This window comes from Canis lupus, chromosome 34 (genome assembly GCF_011100685.1).
Source record: "Canis lupus familiaris isolate Mischka breed German Shepherd chromosome 34, alternate assembly UU_Cfam_GSD_1.0, whole genome shotgun sequence".
NCBI lineage: Eukaryota > Metazoa > Chordata > Mammalia > Carnivora > Canidae > Canis > Canis lupus.
The window spans coordinates 1,820,120-1,837,913 of record NC_049255.1 but is presented as its reverse complement, the minus strand read 5'-3'; the positions used below and the strand labels follow the sequence as shown (position 1 = coordinate 1,837,913).

General features: G+C 35.7%; 1 long non-coding RNA gene across 1 annotated transcript in view; it reads right to left on the bottom strand.

Moving 5' to 3' along the window:
- LOC111093928 overlaps positions 1-17,526 on the bottom strand; it is a 92,730-nt gene extending 75,204 nt beyond the window's left edge. Inside the window, exon 1 of the long non-coding RNA XR_005383636.1 lies at positions 16,725-17,526. This is a non-coding gene — a long non-coding RNA (uncharacterized LOC111093928). The remainder of the gene's footprint in view (positions 1-16,724) is intronic.
- Between the last annotated feature and the right edge of the window lie 268 nt (positions 17,527-17,794).

Sequence of the window (17,794 nt, the reverse complement as noted above, 5' to 3'; positions counted from 1 at the left end):
GTATTTAAGTACTCAAATAGTGTTTTTACTATGTTAAGTCCACTTATAAATTTTTGAATAAACAAATGAATGGATAACTTAAAAACTTTAACCCATATGTTATATGTCAGTTGAGGACTATCCACTTCTATTAGTTTATAAAGCTTCAAATCTATTTCATATTCTGTGAGAATCCATAGACCTCTCCTTGACTTCCTCAAATATAAAATTATATAAGATTTTTGATAGCAGCTTTTCTCAAAGGTGTGTAAGCTGTAATAATTTATATCCCCTTCCTTATGATTTTATATTTTCTATAGGCATAATAATTAGCATATGCTTCTTTTATTTTTATTATTATAAAAATAAGGTTTTTTATTAGCAAGGGACAGATAATTCCTCCATATGTAAGAAGAAATTATCCAATTAAACAACTTACTGAAGCACTTAGATGCTTATACCTTTAATTTTGCCCCTGTTCATGTCACTTTTTAAAAGTTTTTGTAGTATTGGATTTATAAAGTCCTGACTTACTATAATCGAATTGGAGAGAAAACTAATTTTTCATTCATTTTCTTATAGCTGAAACATCAATTGAATGTCTTACAGCCATATCCACATCATCAAGATGCTTAGTATCTTTCATTTATTGGCAAATGCCATAGATGAAAGAAATGGAAACGTGAAAGCTAAACCTGAAAATATGAATGTGTGAATTGCCAGGACCATATACATGATAGAGTAGATACGTATCAAATGGTACAATGGTTATAAAACTCTTTAAAGACTATTATTTGCTTATTGAGGGGTGGAAATGCTATTTCCATTAGAAAGTAGAGTAGAAGATAGACTTAATGATGGAGAAATTACCAAAAAAAAGCAACAAACAATATAGTACTCATAAATTACTAAAGTTTTTGCCACTGTCAACATTAATATATAGCAAACAAAGGATGAATATTTCAAAGATGATATGGTAATTGTTAATACTTGTATTTAATGTCTAGTCTTATGTTCCTCCAATGAGACAATAAAGTAAGTCACTTTAGGTCATTTTGCTAATGCTACATGACATCCATGTCAGAAGGAAAATTGTTCATCCTGCTACCTCAAGGCAGATCCACAAGAATGGTATTTTACTTCTTGTGGTAATTTTATGGGTTTTTTTTTTCCCCAGCTTGTAATTGCATAAAATGTTAAGAAAGAAAATGCCTTTAAGTAAAATACAATGCATATCAACTGAAAGATTTACATCAAAAATGCTAACTTGCTGTTTTCCCTACATGGATAATAGCTTTGCTTTAGGGTACTGAAAGCAGAAATGGTATTACACACTGCCAAGAGGGCAGAGATTGTTGAAACATGCTGCCTCATAAAAGAGAAACAGAAATGTATTACTTATAAAAATAGCTGTATGAAAAGGGAAAATAGAAATCTGTAAACTCAAATATCACAGCATCTTTTACCTTTGCAATTGTATGTTCAGATGCCATAAGAAAAGTATTATTATAGGCTCAGACCATATAATAGTTTAATTTTACATTTACATTAGAATAGTTTTACTCGTTAACTTTCTTATTGCTATAACCAATAGTAATTAATCAATGTCCTAATTTCTGGGACAAGGACGTAAATAGAAATCCTTTATACTGTGGACCCAAAGTTCAAAAAGTAAATATATATATATGTATTTTCTTTAAAATGTTTAAGTAATCTATTTAGATTGAGATTTGCAATTATGATAGAGTAGCTTATAATAAATTTATTCTAAGCAGTTGACAAATTTGATTATTTTTCTAACATGATGGTCTGTGTTTATGTAATTTTTATATCATGAGAATGGAATTCCATATTATTTTATTTATCAACAATTAGTCTTGCTTATTAATGGATATTTGTTATGTACTTAATCTGAGGCAAGTACCATACATAATGGATGCTAAGAATTGATGAAGGCAGACACAGTATTTGTGCTGAAGGAACCAGTGATCTAGCTAGGAAGATATTTAAACAATGACTCTACCACAACACTCCGGGTAGTATCAGAGCAATATATGGAAGATATCTGTGTTATATAGAATCCTAACACCACCCCCCATCCACTCACCTCTGTGATTTCCTACCCTGATCTAGGGTTATAAAAATGATGAGATAAAACATCCTTATTATGTCGTGTAACATGGCAGGGGATTTTTCAGATGCAATTAAGGTTACTAATCAGTTGATTTTGAATTAGCCAAAAGAGAGATTATGTCATAGTTTATGTGGATACTGGTTTACACGGAGTACGTGGAGAATATCTAATCTCCAATTATATGACCACTTTGAAACCAGAGAGTATTCTCTGGCTGGTGGCAGAAAATAAAATCAAAGAGATTTGAAATGTGGAAAAGATCTGATGTGATGTTTCTGGTTTGCAGATGGAGGGGAGCAAGTAACATGGCTCTAGGAGCTTCAGTGGTCCGTGACTGACAGCCAGCAAAGAAAAAGAGACTCTGTCCTATGACCACAAGGAATGAATTTGACCAACAACCTAAATGAGCATGTACATGGATTGACCTTGAGTTGAGTGAAACCATACCAAAGAATCCAGTTTTTTTCTGTCTTGACTTTTGGTGTATATAACCATGAGATAATTAGTAGATGTTAGGTTGTAATTATTTTTCATGAAGCAATTGAAAATAACTGAGGTTTTGAGAGTATAAAATAGAAAGCAATTGTATTGTCTTCGGAACCAAGCGTAGCTTTACTGCAGAGAGGAATATTTAGCTGTGTCATAGAAATAACCTGTCTTTCCTTGGTGAGAAAAGTCTCATCAGTTAGACCAGTAGCATGACTTGTTTTTCCATGAAGAAAAACACGTAGAAAATAATGAAGAAAAACAAGTAGAGTGTATTTAATATTTTAGATTTAAAATTATTTATTTATTTGTTTGTTTATTTATTTGAGAAAGGAGAGAGAGAGCAGAAGAGGAGCAGAGGGAGAGGGAAAAGCAGTCCCTTGTTGAATGTTGGGCCTTACATGGGGCTTAATCCCAGGACCCTGAGATCATGACCAAAGCTAAAAATAAGAATCAAAGAATCAGAGCTTAACCAACTGAGCCACCCAGTTGCCCTGGATTTAGTGCATTTAAAAGTTATGTCCTTGAGTCTGTAATAAAGTTGCTTAGAGTTTAGTGGCTGGTGAGATTTCTAAGGCTGGTACCAAATACTTTGTGAAGAGTCTTTAATGGTACACTAATAAACTTTAACCCCTCAGCAATAAAAAATCATGGAAGATTTTATTTAAGTATTTTGCAGTAATTAATATAATTAATTACTTAATTATGGTTCTGTTTCAGAAAATTACCACTAGCAAAAAGCAAGGCTTGAGAACTTGAATGATGCCATTTTAAACCAGTAATATAACTTAGAGATTATTAACAGAGCAGAGCTCTACAGATGGTATAAAAGTTGGAGGAGTTTTATAGACCTATCTATGTATGTATTTGATTTAGTTTTGCTGGATTCTGTTTTTTTTTTTTTTCCACAGAAAAAATCCAGCAGCAATGAAAGAAAGACTGACAATTTTACTGAAGTAGGTAATAACAAAGGCTCCTGAGCTCAGAAGGTTTGTGTGTGACATTGGTGGGGGGGATCAACATATATATTTCCAAAATCAAATGTTCAGTACTGCAACCCCATACCAAAACCCACTGGCAGCTCCATAAAGGTTGGCCGTTAGTCCTGCTCACTGCTGTGTCCCTGGAACACAGTTATGTTCAATAAATACCTGTCAGAGAGAGGGAAGAGAACGGGGGAAGGAAGGAGACAGGTTCTGCCAGATTCATTCCATGGAGAGGCACTTGTGTAGTTGCCCTTTGTAGCTTCTCAACTTGGTCAATCAGGCAGAATCAGTCTTTGTGTACAATTAGCATGAGGCCTTCAGAAAATTAAAAATTAAGTCTGTGTAATACAAGGGGTTTTTGTCTTTGTTGTTCTTGCTGTCAAAAGTCAGTATACCAAAATTTAATGGTATAAACAAGAAGCACTCATTAATGTTTAATAGTCTGAATCAACTGGAGAAGTGCTAATTCTCAACTGGGCCCACTCACATGTCTGTGTGAGCTGTGGATGAACATCTAAGCTGACAGTGCTTGGGCTCTCTCATGCTTGGCTGCAGGCGATTAGACAGCCTCAGCTAGGAAAACAATTCTCCTTCACATTGTCTCTTCTCCTACAAGCTCTGTCTCCTAATTATGAAGGCTAGCCTCATAAATGACAGGACAACACTATATCTGTGTTCTATTGGAAGAAATAAGTCATGAGTTTAGCCCATGTGAAAGTCTTTAGAAAATTGATTTTACTGCTTGATGGCAGGTAAGCAAAATCCTATTGCAAAGATATGATATAGAAAAGCATAATAGTTTGAGTCATGATCTGTCTGTTATAGTATGTTTGCGCTTTTTCAAGAAAACCCCAACTCAGTGGTCATAAAGTCATAAAACCAAATGCTTATAGGATCAAGCAAATAAACTAAGGTATGAAAGGACTGAACAATAGAAACATGTGGTGTCTATAGCAAACTGCTGAATGGATGGTCCATGCAAAAGTATTTTCGAATACAATTTCAAAAACAATATTCTAGGTAAACAAATACCTTTGAAGGAAAATACAGCCTTTGTTTATAATATTCCTTACTAAAGACAGAGTAATTTTATTATAGAATCTTAATTTGAACCGTTATAAGTTTCTGATCTCAATACTTAATGATGTTGAACAAATTTCATTGGAAAGCACTCCCATAATATTTGATATTTCCACAAACCTAAATAAAGTATTTTGGTATCAATAGTGGGCTCTTGGCAAATTGCCTTTTAATATGTACACAGGTGAGTTTGATGTAATCCCACTAAATTTTTGCTATGCTGTTTGTGCTTTTAGTGTCATATCCAAAAAAATCATTGTCAAGACCAAAGACAAAAAGTTTATGCTCTACATTCTCTTCTAGGAATTTTATAGTATCAGGTCTTATGTTTAAGTTTTTGATCCATTTTCAGTTAGTTTTTGTGAGTGGTCCAATTTCATTTTTCTGCATTGTTTATCCAGTTTGTTGAATAGATTGTTCTTTCTCTATTGGGTGTTCTTGGCTCCCTTGTTAAATATTAATTAACCATATATGAGGGAGTTGAATTCTGGATTCATTCTGTTCCCTTAACCTGTTATCTATTTTTATGCCAAACATATGTTTTAATTATTATAGCTTTGTAGAATAATTTGGAATCAAGAGGTGTGACACAGTTTTGTGCTTCTTTTTCAGGATGGCTTTGGTTATTTGGGATCTTTTGTTGGCTCCATAAATCTTTAGGAATATAGCATATATAAAATAATACTGTATTATAATCACCAGGCTTGGTAAGAGACTAGATCTTAACTATCCTCACCACAAAAAATAATGAAAATTATGTGACATGATAGAGTAATCAACTGTTGTTACAATGTCAATCATATCACAATCAAATCAAAAAGTATGCCATAAATTTACACAATGTTATATATCAAATATATTTCAATAAAAATAATATGTACCCAAGTGAAATGAACATTACTATGACTTTTTCTACATCAAAAGTTGTATAATCTAATATTAACAAATGGCCTACTAGGGGTATAGCTAACAAAAAATGCAGCAACTCAACATAAAGCAATATAGACCATATGAGACATGGAAAAAATTACCTCTATATTTATGTGTCCCAAAAACATTTTTTAAAGATTCTACTTATTTATTCATGAGAGGCAGAGACATAGGCAGCAGGAGAAGCAGGCTCCCCATGGGGAGTCCGATGTGGGACTGGATCCTAGGACCCCAGGATCATGACGTGAGCCAAAGGTAGACGCTCAACCAATGAGCAACCCAGGTGCCCCCCAAACCATTTGTTTTATCTTTAACATTCTTAGAGGCTACGTCTCTAAGGACTTCTTTGAAATTAAATTTTCCTGAAAGTAGAAAATTATGGTAAGACCTGGAGCAAAGCATTTCCATCATTGAGAACTTGCATGTGTCTTATTAACCAACCCTTTCCTCTCACTATGCATGTTATTTTTGGTATTGATTGATGCTAAAAGCAACAGTGGTTGAATTAAGAATTTTCTTCTTGCAAGTCTAAGCTTTAGCTATTGCAAAGCTGTAGAGGTGACTCCATTCAAGACTGAAGATTTTTGAGAATGCCTATATATTCAGATTTAAAGTTTCTTGACCTGGCATTATCATCATTTCAAATATCACTATGAGTACTTTATTTTTTGTTGATTTTGTTGACAGTCCTAATACTTATTAATGAAGTATAATTAAATTTCATTATCTCTCTCTAAAATTTCTGTGTCATATAGGTGTATGTAATCTATTATTTAATTTTGCATACTTCTTTCCTTCAATTTTTGGAAAAAAATGTTTCTTTCTCCCCATTTTTACTCCCATGTGTGCATATACACACATGCACATTCCTTCCTTAACTCCTCTGTGATTTAAACAAGCAATGATATTCTGCTCCTCAATGTCATTGGGCAGCTATGAGTACTTTAAAATAACTTTCATTAATGCTTCATATAGTTTTGACTAGAAAGTATATGAAGTATAGTAGCCTAAACCTCTTGTAACTAGAAAAAAATTACCATTTAGTTTCACATTTTCAGGACCTCAGTTTATGTTGAGGGGATAGAGGAAGAATCTTATTTTCTATAGTTTCACCTTCCAGTTTTTCCAATGGTTGGGAGAAACTATATTGGTACATTGGGGAGAAAAAAGGACATTTTTTTCTAATTTCCTCTTCTAAATCAGGCTGAGGATTGCTTTCCACTTCTACAATTCAAATGATTTGGGATGCAAAGCAAATGTCCAATCATAATAAATTTATTTTTCATTACTAAACCACATATTTAAAATACCACTTACATTTATCTTCTCTACACTATATGCTTTGATTTATCTGAACCTGTACCAAGTTGCTAATAAATTGTCAACATATCTTCTGTTCCAGTATCTTTCCTTCCACTTGCAAGTTTGAGATCTTATTTATTAATACACTAAAAGTGCAATGCTCTGCTTTGAGTTCTGTATTGCTAAATGGGGCCATGTTCAATGTCTTTTCCACCTCTCTCAGTGTAGCATCTTACATTAAGCATGTATACTTCAATGATGTCCAAGCACTAAGAGCTATAACTCTAGCTAAGAAAGCTCTTGCTGGAATACACTAATATAAGTCAAGCACTATACCCCTTAGCACAGCTGCTAGTACTGTACTTGTTATATTAACCTTAAAATCATAAAATCATAGAATGTTAGAGATGGAGACATCTGTGAGATCATCTATGCCAATCCAGTAATTTTATAGCAACTGAGGACCAGCAATGACAAAAGATAAGCCACGTGGGACAAAGGTTAGAACATGAGTATTATTTATGAGTCCTGATGATTGTATTTGTTCTGTTACTTTCGAGACAAAATCATGTCCTAGGAATATTGGATTGGAAATTCCAACAGCGATTGTATAATGCCCTTTGTGACATATAAACTCAATGACATTATTGAAAATATATATTATGAACAAGATGGCTTATAACAATATTTTTATATTTATTGGTACTTAATTGATACTTCATTCTGAGATACACAGATCTAAATACTTTGGTTGTTTCCCAGGATATACAATCTGCTGCTGACATATGAATCCTGTCCCAAGCAAGAATATGACTAATTGACTTTCATCATGAGTTGTTTGAGTGGTTCATAGTATATAACCCACAAATAATATTTACATGTATTTATGAGATGACAGAATTTGAAAATCTTTTCTAGTGCTTATTGTATGACATATGCATGAAAAATTGCTTTATTGTTTGACACATAGTAAAATCATATTTATCAGCATTATATTCTCCCCTGTGATGCCCATTTTATGGAGGTTTATCTTTAACAAATTGGAGATAGTATTTTTTTGGAAAAGTATACCCTGTGATAAATGCTGGTTTGTGTTTATGCTGACAAGCAAACACTTCTTATTTATTTTTTATTACATGGAACCAAACATTTTTTGAAATATTTTATTTTTTAAAATGTCTTTCTGATTGGCAAGTCTGAGTCTACAATAACTATTTTGACCTCCCTTGAGAATGCCATCAACTTAAAATATTTAAGTAATTCACAGAGCAGTTTCTGTTTAAACGTAGTTTCTACTTCTGTTTTCTTATAGCTCTTGCCTAAGGAAAGCAAATATTTCATCAGTTTTACATTACACAAACCCAAGACACGAAAATAACACTGACCATTGGACATATACCACAAAGACATATAAGATCCACCATTCTCGTTTTCAAAAGTATAGCACATCTGATTCACTTGTGGAAGTAACTATGTCACTTGTGCTGCAGATAGCCATCAATGCTCATGAAGATAAGTACTAGTATTTCTAGATAGACTAAGCAGCCACACATCCCTTTAATCCATTATCACTAATTTTAACTCCTTTCTCTGTATTTCACCCAGGTATTTAAAAGCTTTTAGTAGAGTACTAGGACTCCTGAAAGACAATCATAGCAAAAATGTGAGGAAAATCTAGAACCTTTCATGGGACCAAGTAGAAAAGAAAATAAAGGAGAGAATTCTTTCTATGGAGGTGTCATAGGAATGTTTTCCAAACCCAGAGGAAAACTCTACTATGCTGCCAATTGCAGGAACTCCCTGCCCATTGCCTGCTCTAGAATCTCACACCCTAGAGAGAATCAGACCATGGGGCTCATTTCACTCTCTGATATAAGATTCTATTCATCACTTTAACTTATTAAAATAGCCTATTAGTGAAGGATGTGTGAGCTTTGGATGAAATAATACATATCAAAGAAGAAATTATAATTTGAAAAGATTATGGGGACCGTGGGTGGCTTAGTCACACATCTGCCTTCAGCTCAGGTCATGATCCTGGGGTCCTGGGATGGGGCCCCTTGTCAGGCTCACTGCTCAGTCAGGAGCCTGCTTATCTCTCTCCCTCTGCCCTTCTCCTGCTTGTGCTTTCTCACTCTCTCTCCTTCAAATAAATAAATAATATCTTTCTAAAAAATAAAAGATTATGAACTGAGTGATAATAAAAAAATCAGCATACCTAATGTTGTGGGATTTAGTTTAAAGCAGTGCTTATTATAAAATTTGGAGCTTGAAGTGCTTATGTAAGCAAGAAGAAATGTCCAAAATCTCAAAGATCCAAAGCCACCAAGGAGCTAGAAAAGTAAACACAAAATATCCCCAAAATGAGTATAAGGAAAGAGATAATAACAATCAGGAAAATAAAATTTTGAATATGAATAAGGAAAATTAATAAAGCTAAAAGTTGATTTATGAGAAAGTTGGTAAAATTGATAAGCCTTGAATAGACTAATAAAAAAAGCACATTACCAATATTAGGAACAAAAGAGAGCTTTTCACCTCTGATCATATAAAAAGTGAACAGATAATAAGAAAATAGTATGAGCAACACTACACCAAAAAGTTAGACAACTTGATTTACATGGAAAATACATATTCCTTGAAAAAAAATTAAACTTAACACAGATGATACAGATGGAACATAAAAGGTGAGTAGTCCCGTATTTGTTAAAAAGATTGATTAATTATCAACAAACTTCCTTCAAGAGAGCTCAACCTCAGATGGCTTCAGTACCAAATTCTGTCAAACACAAAAGGGAGATGTGGCCCTAGTTTTCCACAAAGACTTTCTGAAAATAAAAAGGATAAGAACATTTCCTAACTCGTTCTGTAAGACCAGCATAACCATAAAAACAAATCTGTGGGGCACCTAGGTGGCTCATTTGGGCCTTGAGCTCAGGTCATGATTCCAGGGTGCTGGGATTGAGCCCATGATTTGACAACCTGCTCAGTGGGGAGTCTGCTTCTCCCTATGTCCCCTCCCCCTGCTTGCTCTCTCTCAAATAAATGAGATCTTTAAAAAAAAATAAAAAACAAAACAAAATCTGTGAATAATATTGAAAACAAGCAAACAAGCAAACAAACCCCAAGACCAATATCACTCATGAGTATAGATGGAAAAAATTAACAAATTGAATTAAAAATATAAAATACAATAACTATGCAATGGCCAAGAAGAGTTTGTCCTAGTGAGCAAGGTTAGTTTACTTTTGAAAAATTAAACAGTGCAGTTTGCCATTTTAATAAAGGACAAAAACTGTGTGACCATATTGGAAGATACCATTAAAAAAAAAAAAATGAACAGTGAACCTAGGAATTTAATGAAAACCTCTCAACCTGTTAAAAAGCATCCATGAAAATAAAAGTAACAGCAGCTAACATCATACTGAATCACAAAAAATTGAATGCTTTCCTCATTAAGTAGAGGAAAGGTTTCTCAAGTTTGGATATTTTGAGAGACTCAAAAGACCTCCCAGAACTTATTCACATAAGGCTTTCATTTAAAGGTAAAATATATGATGCAGCAAGAAAACAAAAGTGCAGGCAACATTATAGGTCTAAGAGCTATCCAGGTACAGGCTCCTCAAGGTCCTACTTATATAAACACTGGCACAGAAAGCTCTTCTTCAGGTTTAACCAAGACTTGAGTGTTAATCTTGGCTCATGCTCCTCTGGTTATGTAGCCAAACCAGACTATTTAACCAGTTGTATCAAGTGAAAGACATCAAAAATAAACCCAGCCCTGGTATTACAAGAGAGTTTTGAAATTTAACCACATATCACAAGGCTTCTCAAGTTGGTCAGCAGTCAAAAGTGGACATAGTTATCCCCAGAGATAAGCTTACAAGCCTCCCAAGTCCAGCTGCAAGATAGGAAACAAGTGCCTATTCTCACTACATCTGTAACACATTACACGGCAGATCTTAGCCATTTTGATGAGAAAAGGGTGAAAAAATTAAAGGAATGAAATTTTCAAGGAAAGAAAATGGTCTCTTCTTACTCATGGCATTACTGGATACATAGGATTCCACCATGAAACTAGTAGAAGAAGCAAATGAATTAAGCCAAGTACACAGATACAAGCTAATATACAAAAAACAATTTTATTTGTATATGCTAGGAGCTAAGAAGTATATAATTAAATTAAAACAAAAATAGTTCCGTTTTGATAATATCAAAGGAAACTCAATGGGAGGAGAGAGAAAGGTGATAGCTGGTGGTAGACTTGAGGTCAGACATTGTACTCTGGGGGAGGAAGTTGAGTTTAAATGATAGTGGGAACAAGTCAGTAAAAATGAAGAGTTTGAAAACATTGGACATTGATTGGCATGTAATATTATGAGGCACTTAAAAAAAAAAAAAAACAGTGGGGAGAAATGGAGAACACTAACTTACACGTTTCATTTTGGAGAGGCAAATTACTGCCCAGCGACTGAAATGGTCTTGGCCAATACTTTATTTAACACAGATTCATTTTGGGAATTCCATAAGCTTAATAGCATAGCGGATAAAGTCTATTAACAAGCCAATAGAGAAATAATATAGTCCATACCAATAATAGATTAATCACACTGTTGCTCTAGGCAAGGAGAGATGAAAGGAACAAAGTCCAAATTTGGGTTAGGTGTACCTTTACATGAGTTGGTCCTCAGGAGGGACAGCTTAGCCAACCAAGAGCTCACATCCAGTGCCCTTCACTGGAGGACTTGCTAAGGAACACGGATACTGCCATTGGTGGGCAAGATAATCAGAATTATCTGACGGGCTTTTGTCACTGTTGGTAAAGGAGTCACCTTTACTGGAACAGGAGCTCATTGCCCAAGTGTCTTCAGGGAGCTATTTTAGATCAGCAAAACCACCTTGACCAGACTGAACACTCTTGGGCACTTTTCACAAACTCTGGGTATTTATCTAAATGTGGTCTTGCCATAGTTGTTTCTACTTATGTTTTTGTTGATAAGCCTCCACCAGGGCCCCTCTGTAGCTGAGCTACTGAGTTCTTATTGGTGAGAACACATTTGATGGTGCCCATGCTGACTCAACTCACTTCATTTTTATATCAAAACTACTTTACTTCTAAACACAATTTTTCTTTTTCTTTCATCAACAGGTAGATTTGAAATCCTATCAAATCAATATAAGCAACATAGCAGAAAGGACGAGTTTTAATTTTATTTAGGTAGAAAGGTGAAAATGCATTGTATATATGCTGTCTGGTGTTTGGCTAATGATAGGAAGTTCAAGAAAACTCTTAGTTTTGGTTTTTATATTTGCCGTAATACAGAATGTAGAGTTAATTGCTGAGAACAGAAGAAAGATAGCAAAGGAAAATATTCAAATATTTGTTTTTTGAAAATGTGAATGAGCATTGAATAGGAAAACTGAGTCAGATTGTTGGGTGAAATTGGAGCTTTTATTGATGTCACAAGATAAGAGTAAATCTGATCTGTTCATTTGCAATTTTTTGCTAAACTTGGTCAGTAATGCAGTTGCCATATTTACTTGGCTGAAAGATACTAGAAAATTGAGATAAGAATCTTGGTTAAAGAATGTTTTGATATTAGATGATAGACTCTAAGCATATAAGCAAGAAGAAAAACAGGCATAGGAGACTATAAATATAAGAGAATTAAGAAAGAAAGTTAATGAACTCAATGTCCTGATTTGTTCTAGAACAGATGTACCGGTAATATGACACTGAAACAGAAACTGCCAATAGTATTCCATTTTCGTTCTGCAAAAAAGAGATTCCTTTTTATTGTCTGAATTTATCTCAGAGAGATAAAGTCCAAGGATACAGCCCTGGGACTGGGATCTGATGAATGAAGACTAGAGAACCTAGTTGTCAAAGAGCTAGAGAATACATGGTAGATAGACTGTGTCACAGGGTTGTGTAATCACTCACAATGCTAGTACAATTAGAGTATAAAAGAGAAAACAATAAAATATAACATATGACATGTTTTCATGGAAGGAAATATTGTGGTTTGGGTCAAAGTAAAAGGAAGAGAATGGAGGATCTGGTTTAGCAAAATATCAGTAAACCAGAACAGAGAATATCTGGAATAAAGTTTGCTGTGGCAGTGAATTTGATGTGTTGGCTTGACTAGGCTATGTGGTGTTAAAATATTTGGTTAAACATTAATCTGGGTGTGATTGGGAAGGAGTTTCTAGATGAGATTAATTTTTGAATCTGTAGAATGAGTAAAGCACCAGGTCCTTTCTAATGCAGGTGGACCTTATTTAATCCCTTGGAGGCCTGAATGTAACAAAAAGACTGAGTTGGAAGAGACTTTACTCTCTCTGCCTGCCTGGCTAGGAGCTGGGGCATCAGTCTTCTCCTGAGCTTCAAAGAACCCAGATTCATACACACTGGGAACTTCTGGTTAAGTTCTTTGACATTGCAGATGCAAACATGGTGCCAAGAAAAGTCTTTTTGCTCCTCCAAGGTCACAGACCTAATGAAAAGTAGGTCTATTTTCCTGTGTTCTGGGTGTAGCCTCTGACCAATCATGGTTCAGGTCCTCATTCCCTGTACTTCCTTCCAGCACTGATGGTGCCATTAGTCTCCTGATTCCTGTCAGTAGTTTCTACTTAGAGATCAAAAAAATGTGTTTTGCATGTGTGTTGTATAAGGGTCTGGACTAGAGCGCTAACTGATCCAAGTAAGAATAAATGATCAGATTGGTTATTTTCTTGCTTTAGAGCAGACAGCACTCGGTAGCCTGGAATGATGAAGAGTTACACAATGACAGATGCACAAATAACAGATGCTCTATATTAAAACATTTGGCTTTCCTAAATTGATTTTTTTCTTATTCATTTTAATAAAAGGTTTGTCTCTATTTTTTTAATACCCTGATAGTTAATTTGTATCATATCTAGGATGTAAATGTATAAATACATTGAAATACCAAATGGAATCTAGGTCCTTGTAATAAAATGCATTTTCTGAGTATGTTTCTGTAGTCTAGATATATTAACAGAACAATCTCCAAGTCTGAACAAAAGTACTATATTTACATTTTGTTCAAATGATAAAGTGGAATCATGAATAAAACAAATTTTTTACATTAATTCGGTCTCTGAATATTATCTTTTTAATTAAACTGGTTAACTGAGACTATTTTAGTTAGGAGAAAAGTGCCAAGAACATATTTATAAATCAAGGGGCTCTCAGCAAAGTAGAAACAACAACCACAGTTTGATTAAGGACCTTTGTCTACCATCCAAAATCTGTCACACTGGTTTGATATTTTTTAAACTGTAATAACAAGTGGTATTCCGTATTTTTCATTAACTTAACTACCACAGTACTCTTATTTAACCATGAAGGGGAACAGAATTAGCCACTCCAAAATATATCTCTTTGACAGAAGAATTATTTTGAACTAAAGGCAATCAAAACCTAGTGGACTCAAAAACAAACAAACAAACAAACAAACAAAAAACAAAAAACAAAAAACAACTTAGTGGACTCAGAAAAAGCTCTTTACCTCCTCAACTGCATAAATTTACATTGGAAAGGGAGCCTGTACCAGAAAGAAAGCTATCACCAGAGATACCTTTCCTAGGTATCTAGGAAACATATTACATGACAAGTCAACCTTTTTAGGAATGGCCTTCCTCCTCTCTGTATCCTCAGACCCCTTTCCTTAATTCAAGATATTACTTGAATGTCCTTTGGATCTCATATTTTTAAAGGATTTTATTCACTTATTTGAGACAGAGAGTAGGAGAGAGAAAGAGCACAAGCAGGAGGAGAGGCAGAAGAAGGAGAGGTAGGCTCCCCACTGAGCAGGGATTCTGATGCTGCCTGGATCCTAGGACCCCAAGATCATGACCTGAGCTGAAGCAGAAGCTTAAGCAACTGAGCTACCCAGGCACCCCTGAGTCTCATATTTTCGTGGGGCTCCCACATGTACAAAATTGGTATTTCTTCCATTATTCTGCTTTATATTAATTTAATGATTAGACCAACCAGAGAACCTTGAAGAGAAGAAGGGGGGGAAAATTTCTGCTCCTATAGTAGGCATGTTCTAAGAAAAACGTATTACATTGAAAATAGTTAAATTTACCAGTTACTGGGTATCTAAGGAAAAAGCTACAAAAAATTGCTCAACAAACTGAGATAACATTTGACTCTTATTAAGTTACCAGAGAAAATAAAAATATATCTTGAAAAGTATATCTTGGCTTGATTAATTTTTAAAGGCTAAATGACAAAGAGCTGCCAAAAGTGAGTGGTATTGGAAATAATCCCTGGGACCTAGGGTTATATATTATAAATCAATTTAACTATTAAGCTTTCTGGATTTTCAACTCTAAATCCCCACACATTTAGTGTAAAATTGAGTATGGGACTTTGTAGAAACTTTTCTGAACCAGGCATAGGAGTCCTGACTTTTAGTTCCTTTAACCTTGAGACGCCTCCCTGAAAAATGTATCTGTGGGAATTAAATGAAGGAATCAGCATAAGCCTTGTAAAGAGGGTGTGCAGCAAATAAGGCTTAATAGTTGTTAGCTTCCATTAGTAGTACCGTTATGATTAACCCTGTCAGGCTTCGGTTTCTGCAGCCCAGTGATTTCCTCCTGGGAGCCGCAGCAGTGGTTAGACCTAGGTAATTTATGCCAGAGCATGCTGCAGGAGAAATTGTATACAGCCTCCTTCACAAGTTTTTATAGAATCAAGAAGGCTAATGCATGGGAAAGCACACTGAATCTATAAAAAAGTATGTGAATACAAGGTGCTAGGATTATAAGTACTTGCTGTCATATGCCTCCAGAGAATACACGACACCGAAAACTTGGTTAACTGTGGAAAATTGTAACTGCTCTGTAGAAAATGCAAAACCCCAAAATGAGAAAGGAATTTCCAAAACATAAAAGATGGAGCCACAGATTTTAATTTGCACTAACATTTGAGTGTACCGACGTTTTCGATTGGCCGGGAACTAACCTGGGTCCTACCATGATCCTCCGTGTGCTGGTTAACAGTAAAAAATAATAACAGTAAGTTTTACATAATTTTAGGTGGAAGCTGAGTTTACTCTGTCAGGTCCAAAAATTTAGTAATTGTACTTTTTCTTTTAAAAATGGAGTATTGGAGGGCTCTTGATCTTCATAACTAGCCTGGTGATCTTTAAATGTTCTTAAATTCATGTGATTTATTTACTAACCTTCCTTGTGTATATTGTGGAGGCCGAAAAAATTAAGGCCACTCCACCTCAAGTTCAGCATTAGCACAAGTACAGCCATCTCAGGCCCCTGGGAATTAGAGCTGAACTTTACAGGAAAAACCGCAGAACACCCTTGACAGAGACAGAAAGTCCCGTATTGGGAATGAAAACAGAGCTTAAGAAATTCCTCCACCTCTTCTGAAAATCCCCTAGACCAGCCCATAAAAACCCAGTTGTAACCCCCCTAAGGGTCCAAGTCCCTGCTCCGCTGTGTCGGGTGTACTTGGACCCAAGCTCGAGCTTGTTAATAAACCCTCGTGTACTTGCATCGGTGTCGGCTCCTTGTGGCTCTCTCGGATTCACAATCTTGAGCACAACATCTATAAATCTCACGGCCCTTTCTAGGAGGAGAATAGGAAGCTCTCACAAGTCACAGAACTGGAAGTAGTCCTTGCGCACCCTTGAAGCACCGAGAGCTGTTCATATTTACCACTACATCTCCATGGAATCGGGAAATGTTTCAGGCTGCTGCCCCCCTTCCCTGATCAACTCTTTCCAGCCTTCTTGGCCAGGCAGAAACCTGCAGTTGCCTTTTGGACAAAAGCCTACCTTCTCCCCAGGGGGCTGGCCTCCTGAATAAAGCTCATACTCGAGTCAACACTCATCTCTTGCGACTTGGCATTTCGAGTAACAGGCAGTCGAACTTGGGCTCCGGTAACATCTTCAGCCTCAGACTTTTCTGCCTTCCATCCACCTTCCGTGCCCTTTCCATAGGTGTGTCTGAGTGCACATGTGGGAGCATGTGGGCTCCTTGTGAACTCCGAGTGTAGGACCTGAGGAAAGTGTATTTTTGACTCTCCCTAGCTTCCAAGGCAATGTCCCATTTCTCTCTGTTGAGAGCAGCAATGTAGCTGTTAAATACAGTTTTGCTTTGGGGGCTCAGGTAGAACTCTTGGAGATCATTGGCCTATACCCTTGAAGACTCAGCTATTCCTTAAGAATTTCTCTAGCTTCAGACTCTCTTCTATTCCTGGAGCCCTTGACCTGAGAAGAAGTATCAAAGTACCTGAAGTTTGCTGTAATAATCTTGGCCAAGTCTGTGCCATGCCACTAGGGCCTGGCCCACTCTTCCTCCACGTGTCCCTCTGCACCTTCTACACTAGGCTGGATGATGCATGCCTAGGAGTTATTTCTGCATAGAAGTGGTTCCCCTCAAGAGCACGAAAAAGGAATCCAAAGCAAGATTTCTACATCTGCTTCTCCTATCTAACAAAATGCCTTACCTCAAGACCAAGGCATGAAAGGGGCAAATAAATCTGAACTAGAAGCTTCTCTACCTCTCTTTACTTATTTTTCTATAGTTATCTGTGAGTCAGTCCTGTTTCCATCTCTTCTAACACATACCCGTGAGCAAATCTCCAAGCTCTGATGTCATAAATGAGGTGGAATCTTCTCCACAGGAGGAGTTGACTCTCTAAGCTGAATCCTCCAGGTCAAGCCTTCGATGTTGTCAGTAGAGGAAAATGATTCTAGAAAATCTTTTCTCAAAACAAAAGGAGGGTCTTAAAATAATCCTACGTTTAATCTCAAAACCCTTTATATTATTTCTATTTGTTTTTCTAATCTCAAAACCCTTTATATTATTTCTATTTGTTTTTCTAATCCCCAACTTTTTGTGG